Below are 13130 nucleotides of genomic sequence, written 5' to 3'. Positions count from 1 at the left end.
GGGGATTCTAAATTAGTTATCAACTAGATCAATGATGACTATCAGATGAAAGATGATAAGCTAATGTCTTATAAGAGAATGGCAGATGACTTCAAAAAATACTTTATGCACATCACCTTTGAGCAAATTCCAAGATTGGACAACAAAGTTGCTAATGCAATGGAAACGATTGCCTCACTTCTACAAATTTTGGATAAACATAATCGTTATGAATTCCTGGTGGAGTGCAATTGTTTTCCCCAGCCTATGACAATTCCACATCCCAAGTCATATGTGCCCTAACCGGTTCTGATTCCCCTATATACGAGAAGACCTGTGACTATCTCAAAAACTATACTCTCTCACTCAACCTATCTCACAACCAAAAATGAAGCTTCATCCAACAAGCCAATCGCTATACCTTAACCACTGACACACTTTACCATCAAGGTCTAGATGGTACTCTTGTTCGATGACTCGATCGTAACGAATTTGACTCCACCTTACATGAGCTTCACAAAGGTATTTGTGGTATGCATTCAAGTGGTCCCACTCTCGCCAAGAAAATTATGAGAATGGGATATTACCGGTCGAAAATGGAGAGAGAGTCCTATGAATTTGCTAGGAAATGTCCTAAATGCTAAATTCATGGTAACCTCATACATGCACCAGCATAGGAGCTGAAACCATTCACCACATCTTGGCCTTTCTATCAATGGGGACTCGATCTCATAGGAAAGATTCCTCCTTCCTATTCAAATGGGCATAAATTCATTATCACCGACACAAAGTACTTCACGAAGTGGATCAAAGTAGTCCTAATGACCATCGTGACTGGAAAGCAGATCTCATCATTCATCCTCAACTATCTCATTTTCATATATGGCATTCCCAGTTCCATCATCATAGATAATGAACGTCCTTTCAAGAATCAAGATGTGTGAGAGCTATGCAAACTATTCAAAATTCAACATCGCTTCTCAACACCATACTACCCATAGGGAAATGGCTAAGAAGAAGCATCAAACAAAACAATCTTGAAAAATCCTCAAGAAAACAGAAAATGATGCTAGCAAGGATTGGCATGTACAACTCAATCTGACACTTTGGGCCTACAAAACAAGTATCCAGACACCTACAGGGGCTACACCATATTCATTGGTGTATGGTTCAGAAGCAACTATCTCTTGAGGTAGAAATCCCATCTCTTTGAGTATCTTTGAAGGGTCTCATACCAGATGAGGAATATTGAGTGAACAGGTTGCAAGAAATAGAGCTTCTTGATGAAAAATGACAAAGCGCCTATGACAATCTCAAGGCATATCAACAACAAATGTGCAGAAGCTATAATCCAAATTCATCCCAAGGGATTTCAAAATTGGTGATCTTGTCCTAAAGGAAAATCCCATAAATCAGCAAGATCAAGAAAAGAAGGGGAAGTTTGAACTTAACTGGTTAGCGCCATTTGTCATCATATTAGCCTATGGATCAGGAGCATATCAATTGTCAACTTTAGAAGAGGATATGCTTGATGAACCAACCAACAACATCCATATGAAGAAACTCTACACTTGAGTCATCCAATGCGTGGATCAAGAAAAAAATAAATAAAATAAATAAAAGTATAAAAAATCATCATTAGGGTGAAAACCTGGCAAGCAGGCACCTTGTGACACAAAAAAAAGAGAGAGAAAAACAAATAAAAAAAATGAAAAAATCAAAAGTACAATAAAAAAAAATGGTGAAAACTTGGAAAGAAGCGCCACTTGTGAGAGAACAACTCTTCTACCTATTAATACTCACATCCTTTCTTTGATCCATCTGATCTAAATCAATAGCCATCACATAACACTTATACACGTCGTATCAATCCTAAACATACTTAGGGTAGTCATTGTCCTTAATCATCTGGTCATTTATCCACATCATATCCCACCATGGCTTGGTGATCAATTGTACATATCCATATCGAGTACTATCTAGAGTGGGGGCAACTTTGTGACCTTGCTAGAGGCATTTTGCCTTGAGGGTTTTTCAACATCAGAACAAACACGTAGCAAGACAAAAAGGATCAGAACAACCAACAAATGACAACGATAGTGCAAGAAGACTAGATATCATGGAATTAAACTGATTGGAATTGAACAAAAGATCTATTTGCAAGATGTTTTACTTGACAAGAATACATTTCCAATAGCATGAATTCTTACTTATAGTTGTTAATTTTTGCTTATCATATCTCCTAAGTGACTCAAGAATGTCTCAACGACTAGATAAGCAATGAAGGAATGTGATGTTTTATTTGTCTTCTATGTGTAAGTGAAGCCTTTTACCATGCAAATGTTTTCTATGAAGAAATCAAGTGGCATATCACTAAGGACATTTCAGATTTGTATGGGACAAAGGTTAATTCTTGTCTGTTTATGCAAGCAACACTCAGGTCGTCTTGGTTCAATTATACCTCGATGCTTGTGCCATAATGCAATATCAAAAATGATGTAAGTTATACTCAGGTCATTATTGTTCAATTATACCATGATGCTTGTATCAACTTTCAACAAATCAAGGCCCGATTATGAAAATAAAAGAAGCACTAGCACTTTGATCAGTATAGATGGCAACATTTAGAACGAGAATGCATATTAAGCTTTGCACTAGCTACATTATCATATCATGTTAAAGATTACATTAGGTACATTAACATTATCATTTTCATTATCATCTTAATTTTTATTTAGTTGCATATCATTTAATCATGGCATTTAGTTGCATACCTTCATCATCATCATCATAATCATCTTGTCCCATTAATCATTGAATCCATCGTATGCATATCTATCGCATCATCATGGAATCTTTCTTCATTTTCATATCTTCATCATTCTTCCAACTATCATCTATCATGTCTTATATAGGATGTATCATTCCTCAAACTAGACGTTTTGATTAGGTCTTATACAAGATATATCATTCCTGAAATGAGATGCTTTGATCATCTTTGTCTTATACAAGAGGTGTCATTCCTAAAACCAAACTTGACCTCAATCTAATCAATTCTGATAAATCTGATCAATCATATCATATCGATCACACGTAGAGTTCTAGATCGCATTATCCACAACACACAAAACCATAAAACATGTTAGAAACATCTACATTCATCAAGTTCAACCATCATCTACATATCACCTTCTAAACATATAGTATCATTACAAACATCATATAAGCATGTAAAAAAAACAAAAAAAGCACACACACACATCACATAATCTACATCATCATCTACAAAAGTCATATAGATTAAAAGTATATCATATAACTCATCAAAATCAAAATCACTATATCCATATCATATCATCATAAACATGTGTGACCACATGGCAATCCAAAGAAAAATCAATAATACAAGTCAGAACCAATCATTAGTCAGAACAAATAAATGTCCAAAGTCCCTGGATATCATATTACTATCAAAAATCAATCAATCCAAGTTCCATATTGAAATCAATCAATCCAAGTTCCATATCGAAATCAATCAATCCAAATTCCATATCGAAAATCAATCAATTCAAGTTTCATATCGAAAATCAGTCAAATAAGGACCCATCTTGAATCAAGACCCATATCAAATCAGGACCCATATCAAATCAAGACCCATATCAAATCAGGATCAATATCAAATCGGGACCCATATAATATTAGGAACCATATTGACAATTAGGACCCATATCAAATCAAGACCCATATTGAATTAGGACAAGTTAACTCAAAGAGGGGAAAAATGTAGACGCCTAAAACTGGCACAACTAATTAAATGGATTTTATTCATTTAATCATCATTAAATCACTTATTAATTAAATCAAGATTTAATTAATATCCTTATTCTTCTAATCACCTATTAATTAAATTAAGATTTAATTAATATACCCTTCTTCTATCTAAACCATTTAATTAAATAAACCCCCTGTATATGGTGAAAATGGATAACAATAATAACAATGTTGAAAGGCTAAATGAATTCAACCACAAAACCCTAGCCTAACAACAACAAAGATCCACCATAACATATGAAGATTACCTAAGACAATGCAAATCAAATGAAATCACAAAGATTATACCATCACATGTCCAATAGGGTTTGGATCTCCATTCTTCCTATCTCCATTGATCTTGCTTGATATATTTGCTCTCAGATTTTATGTGCACAAGAGCTCAACAAAGAACAGAATGTGGTTGCAAGTAGGATCGTAGTGTAGTCAAGTGATCAAGTAATTAGGTCATTAGGGTTTGATAATGAAGGAAGCATCTCCTTATATAGAAGACACTATATGAAATGGAGGGATAAGATTGAGAGGTGTAAAAGGAGGTCGGCTATGATTAGAGGGTAGGTAAAGGAAATAATAAAATAATGAAAGGGGTAGGTAGTGTATGAATTAAGAGATGAATGACATGTGTCATGGGTAGAAAAGGTTAATGAATTAATTAAATAAATAAAGATTTATTTAATTAATAGAAGAAGTGGGATAATTTAAAAAATAAGATATTTATTTAATTTAGGAAAAGGATAATTTAAATAAATAAATGTATTTATTTAAATGAGAAATAAGGCTAGAAGAGGATAAATGAATTAATTAAATAAATAAAGATTTATTTAATTAATAGAAGAATTAGGATAAAATAATTAAATAAATAAAATATTTATTTAATTAGACATGACAATTTTGGGTGTCTACATTTTGCCCCTCTTTGAGACAATGCAGCTTGTCACGTTGTTTCAAAGAAGATAAGATGAGCTGATACAGATTTGCCCCAAGATGGGAATGATATGCCCCCTTGAGAGATTGGATGAAAATGTCTGGAAAGATCACAGACAATCTCTTGATAAGAAAGAATGGCTAGAATGGACTGACCGGATAAAGTGACAGAGTCACGGGATAAAGAAGACGGTCTCGGGAAATGAGGGCTAGGAGTAGTCTATAAGATAGACCACGGGGGAAAATACATCCTCATTGTCATCTACACATCCACAAGAGCAGATTGTAGAGCGAAAATAGAGCTGCAACAATTAGCAGCGATGGCCTTCATTCACAGATTCGACCGCGTTCGCCGATTTCAGAGGCCAGCAGAGGCAGGAGAGCTGGTAAGTACAGCAAAACCTCCTCGTACTTTGACGCATTTAATTTTGTCATTAATGCATGCTAGATAGGGTAATAAATGCACTTAGACTAGGGTCCAAAAAGTGTCCAAAAACGTCTAGGCGCATCTGCATTGGTGCCAGGCGCATTTGTGCTCGCGAGGCGCGTCTGTGTTTGTGCCAGGCGCGTCTGCGTTTGAACCCGCGTCTGTGTCAAGTGCGGCCGCATTTGTGATGGTCAGTCGCGTCTGTGCCAAGAAGGCATGTCTGTGTAGCCCAGGCACGTCTATGCAGAGCATTGGCACGTTTGTGTCGATCAGGCGCGTCTATGGTTTTTAGGCGTGTCTATGCAGTCTGAAAGCGCGTTTATGTCAGGTAAGCACGTTTGTGTCCAAAAATGTGAATTTTTTTTGTCTTCTAGGTCAAATTGGCAGTTCTGTGATGAACATACGCTGTCGATTAGATAAGCTACTGAGAGGATACACTCAAGCAAGTCCTCTAGGGAAGACTAGGATAAATCAAGGCACTTTGTGATGAACAGTGAGTACCAAGATAGAGTACTTTGTGATGAACAGGGAGTACTAAAATATGAGCAGCACTTTGTGATGAATAGTGAGTGCAAATGTGAGCAACATTTTGTGATGAACAGTGAGTGTCACACATGTAGTACTTTGTGATGAATAGGGAGTACCACTAGGATAAATAGCAACACTTTGTGATGAACAGTGAGTGTCACTAGGATAGATAGCAACACTTTGTGATGAACAGTGAGTGTCACTAGGATAGATAGCCATATGCATTTAGATAAAAAGTAGCATTTTGTGATAAACAGGAAATGCCACTATGACTGACATGAGTGATTTGCTTGACTGTAGGAGTATTTGCCGATGCTGGAGTCATGGGAGAGATTCCCGTCTACTCAGAGGTTGCGACCTGAGTTGTCATTCGAGGACAGAGCTTCCATTGAGGAGATGGGACTAAGACATGTTCTATATGTGCCCGAGTTTCGGGCGAACAAGGGTTTGTTGACTGCATTAGTTGAGAGATGGCACTCTGAGATGTGCACGTCCCATTTGTCGATGGGTGAGATGACAGTCACCCTGGAGGATGTATACAGGATTCTGCGGATACCGATCGATGGGGAGCTGATCCCATATGATCGAGATGGAGACAGGGAGGCCCTGAGATGAGTATTCCAGGACCCAGGACTGGAGATGAGGGCAGGGCATGTGGCATGGGATACCATGACAACCACAGGATTAGCCTTACCAGCAGTGGTAGGAGGAGTGATCAGTGGGTTCCTGTGTCCAGATAGGGCGACACGGGGGTTGGTTGTGGGTTGGGGAGGAACACTGGAGACACAGCACACCAGATATGCTTGGGGACTGTGCGTGCTAGCACACCTCTACTACGAGCTGCATCAGTTCGTCTACCATGGATCTGTGGGATTGGGATGTGGGGTGACATTGCTGCAGGTATGGGCTTATGAGAATCTGCCAATGACGAGGTCGATACACTTCAGAGGCAGGGGAAATGGACGCAGCTTTGTTCATTTGTATGACATGATCACATCACAGCCATGGATTAGCAGGCTAGAGCATTGGCGGCGAGTGATAGATGATATCGACATGGTCATATGGAGACCATATCTGGGCTGCGAGTAGTGGGAGGATGATGTAGTTGAGCTTCCCTACACCTTTTAGAGCAAGTATTTGATTGGGCAGATGCCCTATGTGATGGAGAGGCAGCTAGTGGATAGGATTGGCCGACAGTTTAGCCAGATTTAGAGGATGCCCCGGGGCTCCGGCTTGTATGCACGGATAGTTAGAGATCAGGCATAGTTTGGGCCCTTGCTGTCATACGATTAGGCAGTGACACAGCTGGTAGAGATGATGCCCCTACCCTGGGACATGTGGCCAGAGATTGAGGATGCTGACATGGATGCTGAGTACACAGCCTACTGGGTAGAACATCCCTTCCCACGCTTGACGGATCCAGGAGAGCCATTGGAGGGAGATGGGGGTGGGGATGATGATGATGGTGGAGGTGATGGGGGCAGAGGCCGACGGAGGAGGAGGGGAGAAGTTGGAGAGAGGAGGGTTGCACCTCAGAGGGAGGGTGGTGAGGGGTCACAGTGGATTACCACTACAGGTACCAGCAGCACAGGGTCCTAGACAGGTACAGGTGCAAGGACAGGGACAGAGACAGGTACTAGTAAAGGCACCAGTATAGGTACAGGCACAGGCACAGGGGTAGGCACCCGTATAGGGGGAGCCATAGGCAGAGGTAGAGGGGGCTGACCCAGTGGAGGATGAGCTGCTAGAGCTGAGGGAGATCTGCCAGGGCCAGGCAGATGAGATCTAGGAGCTGGAGAGGGAGAGGGATCAACTTAGGATGAGGCTCAGAGATACTGAGTGAGAGCAAGATCAGGCTATTCAGTGCTATACAGAGGCTAAGATAGCACTGAGGGCCAAGAGACAGGCAACGGAGGACACACGGGTAAGATATGCTTATGTCCTGCGGGCAGGGGAGGAGATTGCCTACTGGCGAGATCTCTACTATGGTGCAGTGCCAGCAGATCAGCGGGCAAGGAGCTTCCATAGACCGTCGCGTACATCAATAGCTACGGGAGGGAGCCAGAGGAGACAGGCATCGAGTGGTGGGGTTATGGGTCCTCCACCACCACCAGATAGAGGAGATAGGAGGGATGATCCTAGGGCGGCTCCTTCAGGGGCTCAGATTCCATCGAGGCCAGTCGGCTCCGAGGGAGGGAGTTCATCATAGCCATAGAGGGATCCCTATGTATCAGTCTTTGGACCATTTTTGTATTGTAGACACCTGCGGGTGCTTTTGTAGCCATATGATTTTGACATCATTGTAACGTGACACTTTATATATATATGAGATGATTCATCTTTGCGGAAGCTATATGCATGTGTACCTATGTGATGAGATGTTTCATGATGTATGTTTCTATGTGATGCTTATGATATGGATGCAAATATGTATATGATGCCATGCAATATATTATTTTTTTGTTCTTTTATATTTTAATATGTGTATGCATGATGCAAATGTGAATGTATGTAATGCAGATGAATATGATAATGTAAATGATTATTGTGCTAACAGGTGTTGTGTGTAGGATGTGATGCAGTTGTGATATCTATATGTATGTATGAAATGCTTAATATGTGGGAATGCAGGTGCAACTACATGAAATGCAAATGTTTTTGGTGTGTCATTATACTCAGTCATGTGATAGTAGGCTACATGGACTCGAGAAGGATGATGGAAGTCAATCAAGAAAGGGGGATGAAAGATAGAAGATATGCAAGTGAAAGAGCTTCTTGTGCGTTATCATCATTGAGCTTTATTATGGCAAGTAGGTTATGACAATCAAGGCATATGTTTGACCCAGAAAGTCATTGTACCTGTTTGCATGGAGATAAGACCGTTGCAAACAAGGAATGCCCCAGTTCATACTAGACTCATAGTGTCCTCATATCCTTGGACAAGTCATAGCATTACTAAGAGACAATCCATAGACAACAAATACCAATAGGTGACGATACCCCATCCTCGCCTTTCTAGTCAAAGACATCCTGTAGATAGAATCTCTAGTCAGAGACATCCCGGAAAAGCTAAAAGACATGTCACCAAAAGATAAAATCAAAAGAAAACCAAGACTCGACACCAACATCCATTGTAGTCCTCAAGTTTAGTGTCTCTTGTCACTTGTATAAGTCTGATTTGATTGTGGTCACAATGTTTACTTTCACAAAAAGGATAGATAGCACTGAACCATAATGTTTTCTGAGTCTGTTGAAAGATTTGATTTGTTGAAGCCCATTGTTGCTATTGTGTCTCATCTGAAACTGACTGAATCCATGAAACTGATACTTTATTGTGGAGAAGATGAAACTTTATTGTGGATTGGTGATGCAAATGTTGCTTTATTGCAGATTGTGCGTGGATAGATTGAAGGAAGCTAGAAGAAAATATACTCCTCAAAACATGTGATGTTCTCAGTTCCACACCCATTACTAGACGAAGGATTTTGCCTTAGCCATAGATAGGATCTGATTTATTATGGATGGAAAGGGATGAAAAGGGAGGTTTATTATGAATGGCTAACCAATCTTAGGGAGATCAATAACAAGCCATGATGGGAATGGGTAAGTTAATTATGGACGAATAGGTTGTGAGTGTGTGCAAAGTGAAAGGATGAAAGTGAATCCTGAAGGAGGGAGGAGCAATGTCTCTACACATGGCGCTGGGGACCCAGTTTTCACCATGGTACTTTCCCAGGGCACCACCGAAGTGGTTTTCACCGTTGGACGAAATTATTTCTCTTTACTTTTTTCGATTTTTCAATGTTTTTTGTGTCACAAGGCACCTGTTTGCCAGGTTTTCACCAAATAACAATTTTTTTTTTGTTTTATAATTTTTTTGTATTTTTGAAATTTTTGATTTTTTTGTATTTTTGAATTAGGATATTCCAAAGAGCTATGTGTAGAACCTGTGAAAGTGCATGCTATTGATAGGATCCTCCAAAGATTCATCCTCTGTGGTTGAGAGTTGATATGCTCTAGATCCGTATGCTACTGTAATGATGTAGGGACCAAGTCAGTTTGGTTCAAACTTGCCCTTCTTCTCTCTATCTTGTTGATTTTTAGGATTTTCTCTGAGAACTAAGTCCCCTACCTCAAATGTGTGAGGCTTGACCTTGTGATTGTAGCTATGACTCATTTGCTGTTGGTAGGCCTTGAGATGACTAAAAGCAGTTTGTCTTCATTCATCCAGTAGTTCCAGCTCTTGTAAGCGAGAGACCCTATAGTCTTCGTCATTGATGATGTTTTGCAAAGAGACCAGTAAAGAGGGTAGCTTGACCTCAATAGGCAAGATGGCTTCAGCGCCATAGACAAGTGAATAGGGTGTAGCTCCTATAGGTGTGCGGACACTTGTGCGGTAGGCCCAAAGTGCAGGATTAAGTTGAATATGCCAATTACGACCAGCATCGTCGACTGTCTTCTTTAGGATTTTAAGGATTGTTTTATTAGACGCCTCATCTTGGCCATTGCCTTGGGGGTAATATGGTGTGGAGAAATGATGGGAAATATGGAAGTGGTCATAGAGTTCACGAACATCCTGATTTTTGAAGGGACGCCCGTTATCAGTGATAATAGAAACAGGAATACCGTATCGGCAAATGATATAGTTGAGGATGAATGTAGCAATCTGTTTTCCTGTGACTTGTGTGAGAGGCATGGCTTCAATCCATTTTGTAAAATACTCTGTGGCAGTGATAATGAATTTGTGACCATTGGAGGAAGGAGGGTGAATCTTTCCTATGAGATCAAGTCCCCACTAACAAAAGGGCCAAGGAGACGCAAGTGGTTGAAGTTCTTGTGCTGGCGCATGTATGAGATCTCCATGAATTTGACATTCCTTACATTTCTTGACAAACTGATATGAGTCTTTCTCCATATTGGGCCAGTAATATCCAGTCCTGATGAGTTTCTTGGCCAAGGTAGGACCACTAGCATGTGGACCACATATCCCTTCATGCACTTCCCGTAACGCAATCTGAGCTTCATCGCTTTCTAAACATCTAAGAAGAGTCCCATCTAGACCTCGTCGGTATAGGATATCAGCTAAAATGACATATCGAGAGGATTGGTGAATGAAAGTGCGACGTTGGTTATTTGATAGATCAAGAGGTAAAGTATTGTCATGTAGGTATGTGAAAATGGAACCATATAACTGGGATTCGGGACTGACAACACATATCGTCTCAGTAGGCATGATCTCATATGAAGGGACCAAAAGGTTATCCACCAAGAACTCATAGCGGGTCTCGTTTGGAGGTAAATCAATCAGGGAAGCAATTGTAGCCATGGCATCTGCGACGCGATTCTGCTCTCTTGGTATCTGCTCAAAGTCTATCTTTGTGAAGTGTTGTTTCAGGTCATCCACCATTTGTTTATAAGGCATTAATTTCTCATCTTTTGTTTGGTAATCATTAGTTGCTTGACGGATGACCAGTTGGGAGTCCCCAAAAACACGAAGTTCCTGGATCTTCCATTGAACTGCAATTCGTAATCCTGTTGTTAATGCCTCATATTTTGCTATATTGTTAGTACAAGGAAATGATAAGCGGTATGATTTTGTTATAGAATCCCCTTGAGGAGTTATAAAGAGGATGCCCGCTCCTGCCCCATGCTGTGTGTATGAGCCGTCAAAGTATAGTTGCCATGGCTTTGCATGTGACATTATCAAAATGGATTCGTCTGGAAATTCTGAACTTAGAGGAACACCATCTATCATGGGAGCATCTGCTAATTGATCTGCAATGGCTTGTCCTTTTATTGCTTTTCTATCCACATACTCGATGTCGAATTCACTCAGGATCATTACCCATTTGGCCAGTCGCCCAGTAAGTGTTGCTTTATTGAGAAGGTATTTCAATGGGTCTATTCTTGCAACTAACTTAGTCTTATGAGTAAGCATGTAATGTCGTAATTTTTGTGAAGCAAAGACCACAGTGAGACATGCACACTCAATTGGTGTGTAGTTTAGCTCATATCCTACCAATGTGCAACTGATATAATATATTGTTTTTTTCTTGCCTTCAACAATTTGTTGTGCTAAGAGTGCCCCCAGTGCTGTTGGAGTAGCTTATATGTATAGTAATAGTGGTTGATCTGGAACTGGTGGCATCAGAACTGGCAGATTTAGAAGATAATCTTTGAGCGTCTGGAAAGCCTATTGATAGTTATCATCCCATTTGAATTTGACGTTTTTATGTAGCAAGTGCTGAAAAGGATTACACTTATCTGCAAGTTGTGCTATGAATCTTCGGATGGACTGGAGTCTGCCTTGTAAGGACAGAAGTTGACTGATATTTCTTGGAGGTTGCATCTCAAAGATGGCCTTGACTTTTGCTGGATCAACTTCAATTCCTCTTTTGGATACAATGAATCCTAGGAGCTTCCCGGAGGTTACTCCAAAGACACATTTCTTGGGGTTTAATCTTACTTTGTATTTTTCCAACCGATCAAAGATGACTGAAAGTATGTCCAAATGTGTATTTCTGTCTATTGATTTGCCCAAGAGGTCATCAACATAATCTTCCACAGTTACATGCATGAGATCATGAAAGATAGTATTCATGGCTCTTTGATATGTAGCACCTACATTCTTTAGCCTGAAAGGCATGACATTCCAGCAGAAAGTTCCCCATGAACAAGTAAATGATGTTTTGTGTTGATCCTCGGGTGCGATCCTTATTTGAATATAACCAGAGAATCCATCCATCAATGATAACATTTCATGACCTGCTGTGAGATCAACAATCAAGTCAATATTTGGTAATGGGAAGTCATCCTTTGGACAAGCTTTGTTGATGTCTCTGAAATCTGTGCAAATTCTGATGCTGCGATCCAGTTTACTAACAAGTACCAAGTTGGAGATCCATTTAGGATAATCAATTGGGCGTATGAATCCGACATCGAGTAATTTCTCAAGTTCTTCTTTGACTAGTAATGCCACTTGCGGATGCATTTTTCTTAATTTTTGTTTTACTGGTTTTGCCCCCGGTTTGACTGTCAAATGATGCATTACCAAATCCGGATCTAATCCAGGCATATCAGCGTATGACCAAGCGAAGTTGATTTGTCGTTCTTTGAAGAAACTTATGAATTTTGACCTTTCGGACTCTGTCAGTGATTGAGCTAGGAATATGTTGTGTGGAACCTCTTCTGTACCAATGTTTGTTTTGATAGTCTCTTCTACCAACATGGATGACTTTTCCTCATATGATGCTGGGAGAATGTTGAGCCTTCCATCTTCGGGTGCCTCAGAGAGGTTTTCACCCTCAGATACATCCTTTCTTTTTACTTTTTTGGGGTCAGATAGCGCCACTGTGTGGTTTTCACCATAAGACCCTTGATTTGTTCTTATTTTCACATTTTTGCGACTGGAAGGTTTGACACCCTCACCAAAATATGCCAT

The sequence above is a fragment of the Cryptomeria japonica genome, chromosome 5 (assembly GCF_030272615.1).
Source record: "Cryptomeria japonica chromosome 5, Sugi_1.0, whole genome shotgun sequence".
NCBI classification, from domain to species: Eukaryota; Viridiplantae; Streptophyta; class Pinopsida; order Cupressales; family Cupressaceae; genus Cryptomeria; species Cryptomeria japonica.
Note: the sequence above shows the minus strand (reverse complement) of the source record.